The sequence below is a fragment of the Triticum aestivum genome, chromosome 6B (assembly GCF_018294505.1).
Source record: "Triticum aestivum cultivar Chinese Spring chromosome 6B, IWGSC CS RefSeq v2.1, whole genome shotgun sequence".
NCBI lineage: Eukaryota > Viridiplantae > Streptophyta > Magnoliopsida > Poales > Poaceae > Triticum > Triticum aestivum.
In genome coordinates, this window is record NC_057810.1 from 308,227,008 (window position 1) to 308,239,244 (window position 12,237).

Below are 12,237 nucleotides of genomic sequence, written 5' to 3' on the forward strand. Positions count from 1 at the left end.
CATGTAGACCCTGCTTAAGAGGGATCTAGGCAGCCTCCTGGCAGCCCACATCCTGCCCTACCTTCGCGCCGATGGGGTGGCCCTGGTCGCCACCATGCCCGTCTTCAACAAGCTGGGACTCGTGCCACCTGAGATCCCCAAGTCCGCGGTGCTAGTGTCTTCTGGCGACAAATGTGGATGACGTGGCGGAGACCTTTGCTCCATCGCACAGTGAGCTTCTCCATAGTCTCTCCGATGATGACGATGCCGTCGAGCCCCCGGTACTAGAGCCTCTGCGCTCCACCGGGTTGTGACGAGGTCTGGGGCCACTCCCCCGGCCCAGCGGAGGCCGGGCCGAACGACTCCGAAGAAGAGTTCTGCGGCACCCCCTCTCCGAGACAACGTATCGGAGTAAGTGTCTTTCCTTGTTTTTGTTTGCTATCCTTGATGTCGTGCCTACAATACTCCCCTCCTGGCGACCAGGATGGAAACCGTGGTGAAGAAGAGGAAGGAGGGAGCCGGGACCCCGGAGGCACCACCGTTTACCACGGCCCCGGTCACCCTCACGCAGACGGAGGAGATCACCTTGCAGTCCCCCATGACGGAGCGTGCCCTTCAAATCACGGTTATAGAGCCTCAGGAGGAGGCTACCTCCACGGGCCAGCAGGCTCCAGAGCCGCCCGTCCCTGTCGCACCAGCAGGCGGTTCGGAGGCCCTAGAGGCCCCAACTGCCCCTGCTGCTGCAGCAACGCCAGCCCATGCGCCAGTGCCGCCTCCTCCCCAGGCCCTTGTGTTGGCCGATTACGGCCCCCTTGTTGGGCCCGGGCCTCTAGAGTAAGCCTACACCATGCTGGATCAGCTTCGGACCGATCTCTAGGATGTCGGCAGGTGCGTGGCGATGTGACACATGGGGCTGATCTCGGGGTGGCTCCAGGCCGGCGTGTCTGTTAGGACAGCCTGGAGCCGGGCCGAGGCTGCCACTGCGGGGAGAAGGAAGGAGGCCGACGAGGCCATGGTATCTTAGGACGTGGCGCTGGCTGATGTGGCGCCTGCCAAGGAGCATTGCAGCAAGGCAGAGGCAGAGCTGAAGGCTCTCCACAAGGGGCAGGCCGCCCGCAGCCGACAGCTCTGGTAGCAAGAGGAGGAGCTCAATGCCCACGAAGCGACACTTGCCGACCGCGATGCCAAGCTAGCCCAGGCAACAAAGGACCAAGCCACAGAGTGGGACCACCTGGGAAAGCTGAAGCTGGAGGTGGATAAGGCCCAGGCGTCCCATGCCCATCTTGTCTCTGAGATGACGGCCTGGCTGGAGGCCACAGAGAAAACCCTCGCTGCTGCTGAGAAGGTGGCGGCCGTGGGACGCGAAGCGTTCGTCTCCTTCGATCTGAAGTCCCGCCAGGCGCTACACTCCTTTTACGAACAATGGTACGAGGAGCCGCTAGCGACTTCGGAGGATGGCCTTGCTAGGCTTCTCCCCAAGCTCACTGAGGCGTTTAAGGCATCGCCGACGGAGTGGACTCCGTGGTGGAGCGGGAGTGACGTGCGCTTTTCACCGCGACCGCGACGTGCGTCTTTAGCCACCGCCATCTCCGGGACCCAGGCTACGAATTTAGCACACTGATCGAGCTGGTGGGCCCTGAGTCTTGCAACGCCATTGCCAAAGACGTGAAGAAGCAGGTGGAGGCCCTACTGGGGAAGTTCCTTTGCGTCTCCGACCCTGCAGCTGCGGCGACCGGAGCCGATTGCGAAGATGGCGGTGGTGTCCTCGTTGACGGGCTCCCCAAGGCTGGTGGCAGTAGTAGTCAATGCGACGGCGGCGCTTCCTCCTAGTTCGACCTTGCAACATCCATCGTGCCTCACGGTGGCGTGAGAACTTCTGCTTAAATTTCTGGAACATTATGTTTTGTAATAACTAGCTGGGACTCCGCGATTTCCATTCCGTGCTTGATTTCCTCCTGCTTGCCTTAATGTTCTACATTGGTAGGGCCTTGCCGCGCGCATACCTCAGCCGCCGTTGGGGCGTCCGGATCACCAGGACGAGACCAAGGGGTGAGGGGCTATGTGGCCAATGAGGCCCCTGAATCGCGACACTCATGGGTCCCCATTGACGCACGAATAGCCCTGACGAAGGAAACGTGAGCAGCATCTGAGTTAATCCGGAGTCCCCATACCTTTCCTCGCCTGCTTTTGCCTGGGAGAGTCGCGAGAAAACCAGGTGCGAGAGATCTGGTGAGGTGGCGTGTGCCAGGCATGGCCTAAGCATAACCCCCGTGCGCAGCCCCTTCGCGTGGCCCTCCTGGAGGGAAAGCGGTGCGGTGAGTCCAGATGGCGAGCCTAGTGGCTCTCCTAGGGTTACTGCAGCCACTAGGGTGCACTACAAAAAAAGACACATTAGTGACATTTTGGGTCGAACAATTTTCTTCTGTCAGGCTTATGACACTTCTATGACGATAATTGTGACAAAACCCGGTATCATCATAGATGTGGTGGGCTCCTACTTCTATGACAAAAACTGATGATAGAAAATGGGCTTTTCATCCTGGGCGGGCCAGAGACACAGCTGCATGACATTCTTTGGGCCGTCCATGACGGAAAAAACCGTGGTAGAAGGGATTATGTGTTTCTCTCGTACACGTATGTGCGTGGGTACAAGGCGTTGGGCTCTAACTGAACCTGAGTGAGGCGTTCGCCTACTGAACTCGAGCGATTGCACTGGCTACATGTTACTTAACCCGAGTGATCGATCGATCCCTGGTCGTTAACTGAACCCGATCGAGCGATTCCTTCACTACTGCTGCTAACTAAAGCCGATTAAACCTGCTGCCTCTTGATGAACAATGAGTGTTGTTGGGGGTTGGATGAACAATTCCCGGTGGGGGTTGGATGAACAGGACCCCGTGGTAGTAGAGGTCGTTGCCGCTGGATGAACAGGACCCCGATCGAGCCGGTTGGGGTGGATGAACATGACCCCGTGGAGGGCTTGTTGAACAGTAGCCGGTGGAGGCTAGATGAAGAGTAGCTCATGGAGGGGTGTTGAAGTAGCCGGTGGAGGCTGGATGAACAGGACCCCGCGGATGAATAGTAGTTGGTGGAGGCAGGAGGAAGACGCCATGGATGAACACTCGCGGGTGGAGGCTGGAGGAGGTCGACAGTGGATGAACAGTAGCCCGTGAGGCTGGATCGAGGAAGTAGACAGTGGATGAATAGTAGCCCCGTGGAGTGCCTTTTGTTGTATGCCACACCCCTCCCGATGAATAGGACCCCCTTCGACTGAAGAGGTCAAAGAGAAGTCTGTTTCCTCCGTTTTACGGTACGCCACACCACTCCCAATCAACAGAACCCGTTTCGACCATAGGAGGTCAAAGAGAATTCGGTTTCCTTTGTTTTGCGATACGCCACATCCCTCCCGGTGAACAGGATCCCGTTTCGACCGTAGGCGGTTGAACAGAAGGCTGTTTCCTCCATTCTGCGGCACGCCAGGCCTCGTTTCGGCTATTCCATCGAAGTCGGTTCGCTCCCGATGAACAGGATGCATTCCGTTGCCTCCCGATGAACACGATGCATTTTCTTCATTCCGACCCAGCCGGTTGGTTGCCGATGAACAGGACGCCATTGCTACCCTCCACTGCCTCTCCATGTACACGGGCCTTGGCCGTACATATGCGCGAGTACGCGTGCGGCACCTCGCCCGTTCGTACGTACGTGGCCGTTGCCGGTGTCAAATCCGGCAGATCTCGGGTAGGGTGTCCCGAACTATGCGTCTGAGGATCAAAGGTAACAAGGAGGCAGGGGACACGATATTTACCCAGGTTTGGTCCCTCTTAATGGAGGTAATGCCTTACTTCCTGCTTGATTCACTTTGATGAATATAGGGGTAACAAGAGTTGATCTACCTCGAGATTATACTGGCTAAACCCTAGATGTCTTGCCTGTATGATTGTGATTGGGCCTCTAAACTAAAACCCTCCAGTTTATTTATAGGCACCAGAGGGGACTAGGGGTGTACAAAGTCGGTTTACAGAGGAAGGAAACTATTCATCCAAACGCCAAGCTTGCCGTCCACACCAAGGAGAGTCCCATCCGAACACGAGAGGAGGCCTTCTGTTCTTGTATCTTCATGGCCCGTAAGTCCGGCCCATGTCACATAGGTCGGGTTCCCGAGGACCCCATAATCCAGGACTCCCTCAGTAGTCCCCGAACTTGCCTTCAATTATGACAATGTATCCGGCTTTATGTTTCGGCCTTCGCAAGGTAAGTTCATCACTATGGTTCATATAGTTCGGCTTTGGCAATAAATATTGTGCTCTCCAGATTCTACGCGTCGTCCCCTCGGATTCCACGTGGTAGATGAATACGAAGGGTCTAAGAATTTTTATAAATAACCCCTTGACCATGTAGATAAGGCGCTTATAAAGAGAGATTGAATCTTAGACTCCATTCCTCACGAGACAGAAATCCTTAGGGCTTGCCACAAGAAACCAGCCGAAGATGGCCAACGCTCCTTGCTTTTCCCCGCGTCCCCAAGCCAATCAAGAAGGCGACTAGGAGAGCTGCTCGGTGTCCCACACTCAATTGGCCACACTGCAGGTGCAGCGATACCTCCCTCCATCGGATCTGGTCCCCGTTTGAGCGGAATTAAGCACCTACAATGGCGAAGCCCTGGCGGAGAAATTCCCCAATCCCAATCCAGGGAAGCGGGTGTGCCTTGTTTCCTTTCTACTTGGGGGAGTGGGATTTCAAATCCACCCCTTCCTCAGAGGTCTTCTGGAGTACTACAGTCTCCAACTTCACAACCTCACGCCGGGCTCTATTTTACATATCGCGGGCTTTGTTGCCCTTTGCGAGCTGTTCCTAGGCTGTGAGGCCCATTTCGATTTATAAAGAAAATATTTCTGCCTCGTCCCCCGCTCCCAGAAGGGATCAATTTTCGAGGTGGGTGGTGTCGAAGAATGGCGTATAGGCGGAACAGGATACCTGCCCAGTACTCTGAAGAAGGCATCCAAAGATTGGCCCTCAGAGTGGTTCTATATTGACGATGTTGCCCTTCCGGACCCTGCCGGGCAAGATCTTCCCGAATTCTCCTCTACTCCTTTAAAGAAGCACGCCAGCTGGTGTCCCCGAAGCTATAAAGAAGAAGATAGCATAAAGGCACTCGAGAAGCCTAGGCCATGGTAAAAACACGGTATACCGAGCTTGATCCGAATCATATGGACCATTTTGGACCTCGGGGGCCAGATGGACAAGAAATTCCTCTTAGCTTAGTGTATGACCAAGTGAAAACGGCAGCTAAGTTTTCGCAACAGGATTGTAAACTAGAGAACCTACTAGAGGGTATAGAGGAAGAGGAAGTTTTTGAGTCCATCAACAAACTTTTCTCCAGCCGAATTGTAAAAACTATTGCCATGGCAGAGTTTTCGCTTTGACCCCCAAAACCAGGGGTTTGGAGTGCTTCCGGATATTTTAAACCATTGGTAAACACCAAGGTATGCTCAGAAACTAGGCGGTCCGGTCATAGTTGCTTGAACAGACAAGTTGTATCCGGGGAGTTATGTTATATTACATTTGATCATAAGAAACATCTTCCAGAGAGAATAGTTCTGTTAGGGGTTCCTTTCCCTGGGCCAGTATGCGTTTTTGCACATACATAAAAGGTGATGGAGTGATCACAGTACACTTTATAATTTGGGGCCATATATTGCAACATGATCAGTTCTTCTGTTGTCCGCCGACCGATCATTCCCTTAAGAACGCTAGCTTTCGGCTTCACCCGTCTGAGGTAGACGTCCAGATAACCTGGCTGTAACAATCGCAGAGGTGCTCCCTTTATGCCCTAGCCGAACAAGCGGGAATGTAGGGCATAAGCACAGGAGCCAGGCAACCCAGCTTGGCCAAAACTTAAGTCATAAAGGTGCATATAATGGCGAAGACAGGACACATATGAGTAGACAACACATATATACTATGAGCTTGACGCTCCAAAAATAATAATCAGAGGAAGGTTCTGTAAAAAGAAGCCCCCAGGTGAAGATGGGTGCGTACATTTGATGATGTATATCCCTTGAGTGTCTGGTTGATCCGAACACTGGTGAAAAACCAAGAGAGAAAAGAGGTGCGAGGGGAAAAAAAGGTTACAACTGTGGACTTAGGCATAGAATCTACGGAGCCGAGCAGCGTTCCATGGGTTTGGCTCTAAATGATTATCCGAAGCGTTGCACAGGCGATAGGCTCCTCAAGTGAGAACTTCATCTATGGTGAAGTGACCCTCCCATTTGGGCTTGAGCTTGTCCTTTTCTTCTATGGTAGGCGCAGGACGAGTTCACTGACATTATAAGTCTTTGCCCATACTTTCCTGCTTTGATATCACTGGTCTTGTTGTTGGGAAAATGCAGAACGGGCTTTCACAATGTCGCGCTCATCCTCCAAGCCAACCAGATCAACCTGCCGATCATGCTCGGCCTCCCTCTCTTCATACATGCGTGCTCGAGGTGAGTCATGAATAATGTCACAAGGCAGTACTGCCTCGGCGCCGTATACCATGAAAAAAGGTGTGTATCCTGTCGTGCGATTGGGCGTGGTCCACATCCCCTAGATTATGGAATCGAGTTCTTCAACCCAGCGCTTGTCTGATTCGCGCAGGGATCGTACTAATCTGGGTTTAATGCCGCTCATGATCAAGACGTTAGCCCGCTCAACCTGACTGTTTGGCTGAGGGTGATATAAAGAGGCATAGTTGAGCTTGATGCCCAAATTAGCGCATGACGTTTTTACCTCACCGGTCGTAAAGTTGGAACCATTGTCTGTAATGATACTATGCGGGACCCCATAATGGTGCACCACACCAGATATGAAGTCTATAACTGGTCCGGCTTTGGCAGTTTTGACTGGTTTGGCTTCTATCCACTTAGTGAATTTGTCAACCATAACCAGTAAATATTTCTTCTTATGGCTTCCCCCTTTAAGGGGTCTGACCATGTCAAGCCCCCAGACCGCAAAAGGCCATGTAATGGGGAGTGTCCGCAAAGCAGTAGGCGGCATGTGGATTTGATTTGCAAAAAGCTGGCATCCAATACATCACTGTACGAGGTCCTGTGCGTCTGCTCGGGCCGTGGGCCAAAAGAAACCTGTACGGAAGGCCTTACTTATAGGGCCCGAGCGACGGCATGATGGCCACCAAGACCGGCGTGTATTTCGGACAAGAGCTGCCATCCTTCTTCTTCGGAGATACACCGTTATAAGACTCTAGTTGTACTTTTCTTGTACAGTTCCCCATTGAGGGAGTCCTGGATTAGGGAGTACTCGGACAGCCGGACTATGTACCTATGCCGGACTGTTGGACTATGAAGATACAAGATTGAAGACTTCGCCCCGTGTCCGGGTGGGACTCTCCTTTGCATGGAAGGCAAGCTTGGCAATTTGGATATGTAGATTTCCTTCTTTGTAACTGACTCTGTGTAACCCTAGCCTCCTCCGATGTCTATATAAACCGGAGGGTTTAGTACGTAGGACAATGATGTAACGCCCCGGATACAACTTTCCATATTCGTAACTCCAACTCTTGCCTATTCCGGCGATGCAATATGATATTTCCTTCGTGGCCGGGTTTTTGTTTTCATTGTGCATTTTGTTCATGTCATGCATCTCATCTCATAGCATCATGCGCATTGCATCTGCATGTTTTCATAAAAACTCGTAGCCGTTCGCAGTTGCCCTTTCTCTCTTTGCCTCCGTTATCATTTTGTCAGGCCTTTGTCCTCATTCACCTCTCTCAAACCCCTCGCGCGCATCCAAAACCTCTCCCGAACCCGACACGGGCAGTCGTCACCGTTGGGTCCGGGTCATCCCCCAACATCCCTAAATCATCATCGATTTCTCGTTGGACTCTCCTAAGCTATTTATTTTCGATCGTCCGAGTAAAAAATCGGAGGGATCAAGACCCCCCTAAACCTAGCCTACTTACTATATAAATAGAGCAACGCTAAAATCTAGGGGAGCTGTCCCATCCTCCAAATCCCCTCACCCGCCGCCGCCACTCTCTTCATCGGGATCCAAGCCCGCAACCAGCCTCTCTCCCTCCCTCATTTTTAGCATCGGGCCAACCACCTCCTCCCCTCGTTCCATCCAATCCCACAGGCACCTCCTGGCTTCTCCTCTGCCTCGACCGGAGCAAGGCTTGGCGCCCGAGCACCCCCACCACCGGCGACAAGAACAAGACCGCTACCCCGTTCCCCTTCCCCTTCTTTTCCCTCTCTGGTTTCCTCTCCCTCTCCTCATCCCTCTGCTCGTTTCCTTTGGACAGGGGACCTCCATGGATGAAGGCCAAGGCTGCCAAGAGGATCCGGATGCCGCCGGCTTGCCTCTAATCCGTCTCCCCTCGCCAAATCTGCTCCGTTCCCGGCGCCCTCCGCCTCGCTTGCCGCGGGAGCTCCAAGCAGATGCCTTCCAGGAGCCTCCCGTCCGCGTGGGACCTCCAACCCATGCCTCCGGCGGCCTCCTCCTCGTCGTCGCCTAGGTGAGCAGCAGCCCACCGGTGGCCACCTCTAGCAGGCCCGTGCCGCGCCTCCTTCCCTTCCCTCTCCCTCTCTCTCTGCCTGACGCTCCTGACCGATCGCTGCCGCCATCTTCAGCAGGTGTTCTCCCCGATCTCGATGCCCCATCTTCGACCGAAGCCAGGGACGCCCAGCGTTGCTCGCCGCCGTTCGTCAAGCCTCTGCGCCACCGCGCCAAGTCCCCTGCGTCGAGCCGCCGCATCGCCGATGCGATCCCGCCGTGCTGCGCCCCTGCTTCATCTCGCTGATGGTGGAGCAGCGAGCCAGCGCCCCGTCCTCTGCTTCGCCAGCTCGAACCTCACCTTGCCTGCGCCTCCCCGTCGGTTCCCTCCTTGCCGCCCCATGCGCTCCGGTGAGCCCTGCCGCCGCTTCCCTCTCCCTTCGCCTCGCGCTCTTTCTCCTTCTCTCACCTCTCTATCGCTCGTGTTTCGCTGTTCGAGCAGGACCACCCCCACCGCCATGGATGGCTGTTCCCCGCGCCCGAGCTCCATCGGCCGCCGCCGTTGCCCGGAACCGAGGTCGGACGACTCGATCCGCCCGTTCCGTCCGGTTCCCGTCGACCCCGTTGCTAGGGCCCCCTGCCGTCTTCTTCTCCATTGCCATGCTCCTGCTGCTACTTCTGTTTCTTTAGAAACGAGAGCACCAGCGGCTCGCCCGGTTCAGTCCCGAGCGTTGACCGCGCCTCCGGTGACCTCCAAGGCCCAGCGCGCCCCTCCTGCAGCCTCGCCTCCAATCGGGCCGAGGCCCATGGTGAGGCCACCCCCAGCGCCCCTCCTTTGGTTTTTTTTCTATTGTCGGGCCAGCCTGCAGTTTCGGCCCGATAGCATTTTTTCCTGACCTGCGAATTTGTCTAATTATTCCAGAGTTTGCAGTTTTACGGAAAAGTCCTTCATGTTCATGCATTGATAACTCCACAACCGTGCATCGGATTAAAATGTTTTAAATATGTAAAATGCTTATTTTTTCATCTAGTTTCATAATCTGCTACTTTCATCCATGTTTAAAATGTTTAAAATGCTGTTTGTTTAACTTTGCTTAAATGCCATGTTAAAATGATTTATTTCATAACTTAATAACCGTAACTCCAAATTTAATGTTCTTTATATGTAAATGGGCTAGGAAAATGCATAGATTAACATGGTGCACTTTATTTTGCTGTTTAACAACATTAAAATTGTGTTTAGGGAAGAACAGTAGCAAATTCGGAATATGCATATGAGGATTTTCCGGAATTGTTGTTTGTTGTTCCGGCCTCATTTAAACTTGCCTAGATAGGTAGTTTAATTATGCTTCACCTTTTGCCATGTTTAACAACATTTAATATTGTTTGGTAGATTAAACGAGATTAAAATAAACCTGTCAATGTGGTGTTTTGTCAATATGCAACTCGTTGCATATTGAGCTCCAGTTAACTTGTAGTATTGTTTGTTGCACTTTGCCATGCCATGCCTCATTAAACCGGACATGCATCATACTTGATTGTGCATCATGCCATGATTATGCTTGTGTGTTTACCATGTTGTTTGCTTCTTTCCGGTTGCGCTTCTCCTTGATAGTTCCGGTAACGTTGCGTTCGTGCGGATTCGTTCGACTACGTTGGTCCGTCTTCTTCATGGACTCGTTCTTCTTCCTAGCGGGATGTCAGGCAAGATGACCTCTACCCTGGATCTCACTACTATCATTGCTATGCTAGTTGCTAAGTTCTATCGCTTTGATGCGCTACCTATCATTTGCTCTTCAAGCCTCCCAAATTGCCATGTCAGCCTCTAACCTTTTCACCCTTCCTAGCAAACCATTGCTTGGCTATGTTACTTCTTTGCTCAGCCCCTCTTATAGCATTGTTAGGTGTAGGTGAAGTTGAAGATTGCTCCATGATGGACAGGATTATGTTGGGCTATCACAATATCTCTTATTTAATTAATGCATCTATATACTCGGTAAAGGGTGGAAGACTTGGCCTTATGCCTGGTGTTTTGTTCCACTCTTGCCGCCCTAGTTTCCGTCATATCGGTATTATGTTCCCAGATTTTGCATTCCTTACGCGGTTGGGTGATTTATGGGCCCCCCTTGACAGTTCGCTTTGAATAAAACTCCTCTAGCAAGGCCCAACCTTGGTTTTACCATTTGCCTCACCTGGCCTTTTTCCCTTGGGTTTCCGGAGCCTGAGGGTCATCTTTATTTAACCCCACCGGGCCAGTGCTCCTTCGAGTGTTGGTCCGAAACGGGCAGACTGCGGGGCCACCTCGGGGCAACTCGAGGGTTGGTTTTACTCATAGGCTGACCTATCCGGTGTGCCCTGAGAACGAGATATGTGCAGCTCCTATCGGGATTTGTCGGTGCATCGGGCGGCTTTGCTGGTCTTGTTTTACCATTGTCAAAATGTCTTGTAAATCGGGATTCCGGGACTGATCGGGTCTTCCTGGGAGAAGGAATATCCTTCGTTGGTCGCGAGAGCTTATCATGGGCTAAATTGGGACACCCCTGCAGGGTATAAACTTTCGAGAGCCATGCCCGTGGTTATGTGGCAGATGGGAATTTGTTAATGTCCGGTTGTAGATAACTTGACACCAGATTCGAATTAAAACACATCAACCGCGTGTGTAGCCGTGATGGTCTCTTTTCAGCGGAGTCCGGGAAGTGAACACGGTTTCTGTGTTATGATTGGCGTAAGTAGGAGCTCAGTATCACTTCTTGATCATTACTAGTTGACGACCGTTCTGTTTGCTCTCTTCTCGCTCTCTTTTGCGTATGTTAGCCACCATATATGCTTAGTCGCTGCTGCAACCTCACCACTTTACCCCTTCCTTTCCCATTAAGCTTTGCCAGTCTTGATACCCATTGTAATGGGATTGCTGAGTCCTCGTGGCTCACAGATTACTACAACAACAGTTGCAGGTACAGGTTTATGCGATGATCATGACGCGAGAGCGATGTTTACTTGTTATGGAGTTCTTCTTCTGCTTCTTCTTCGATCAGGGGATAGGTTCCAGGTCGGCATCCTGGGCTAGCAGGGTGGATGTCATTTGAGTTTCTGTTTGTGTTTCATCCATAGTCGGATGGTGATCTTATGTAAGATGATGTTGTATTCGTGTGGCATTGTATGACTTATGTATGTATCCCGATCTTTTATGTAATGTTGATGTAATGATATCCACCTTGCAAAAGCGTCTTCAAGATGTGCTTCTATCCTTGGTGGGACCTTCGAGTTCCTTTAGGATAGGGTCGCATCTTGGGCGTGACAAACAACAATCATAATCATAGGCTAGCTTCTAGGGTTTAGCCTCTACGATCTCGTGGTAGATCAACTCTTGTAATACTCATATCATCAAGATCAATCAAGCAGGAAGTAGGGTATTACCTCCATAGAGAGGGCCCGAACCTGGGTAAACATTGTGTCCCCCACCTCCTGTTACCATTAGCCTTGGATGCACAGTTTGGGACCTCCTACCCAAGATCCATCGGTTTTGACACCGACATTGGTGCTTTAATTGAGAGTTCCACTGTGTCGTCACCATAAGGCTTGATGGCTCCTTCAATCATCTACAATGATGCGATCCAGGGTGAGGTTTTCCTTCCCGGACAGATCTTCGTATTCAGTGGCTTCGCACTGCAGGCCAACTCGCTTGACCATCTGCAGCAGATCGATAGCTACGCCCCTGGCCGTCAGGTCAGGTTTGGAAGCCTGAACTACACCGCCGACATCCGCGGAGAC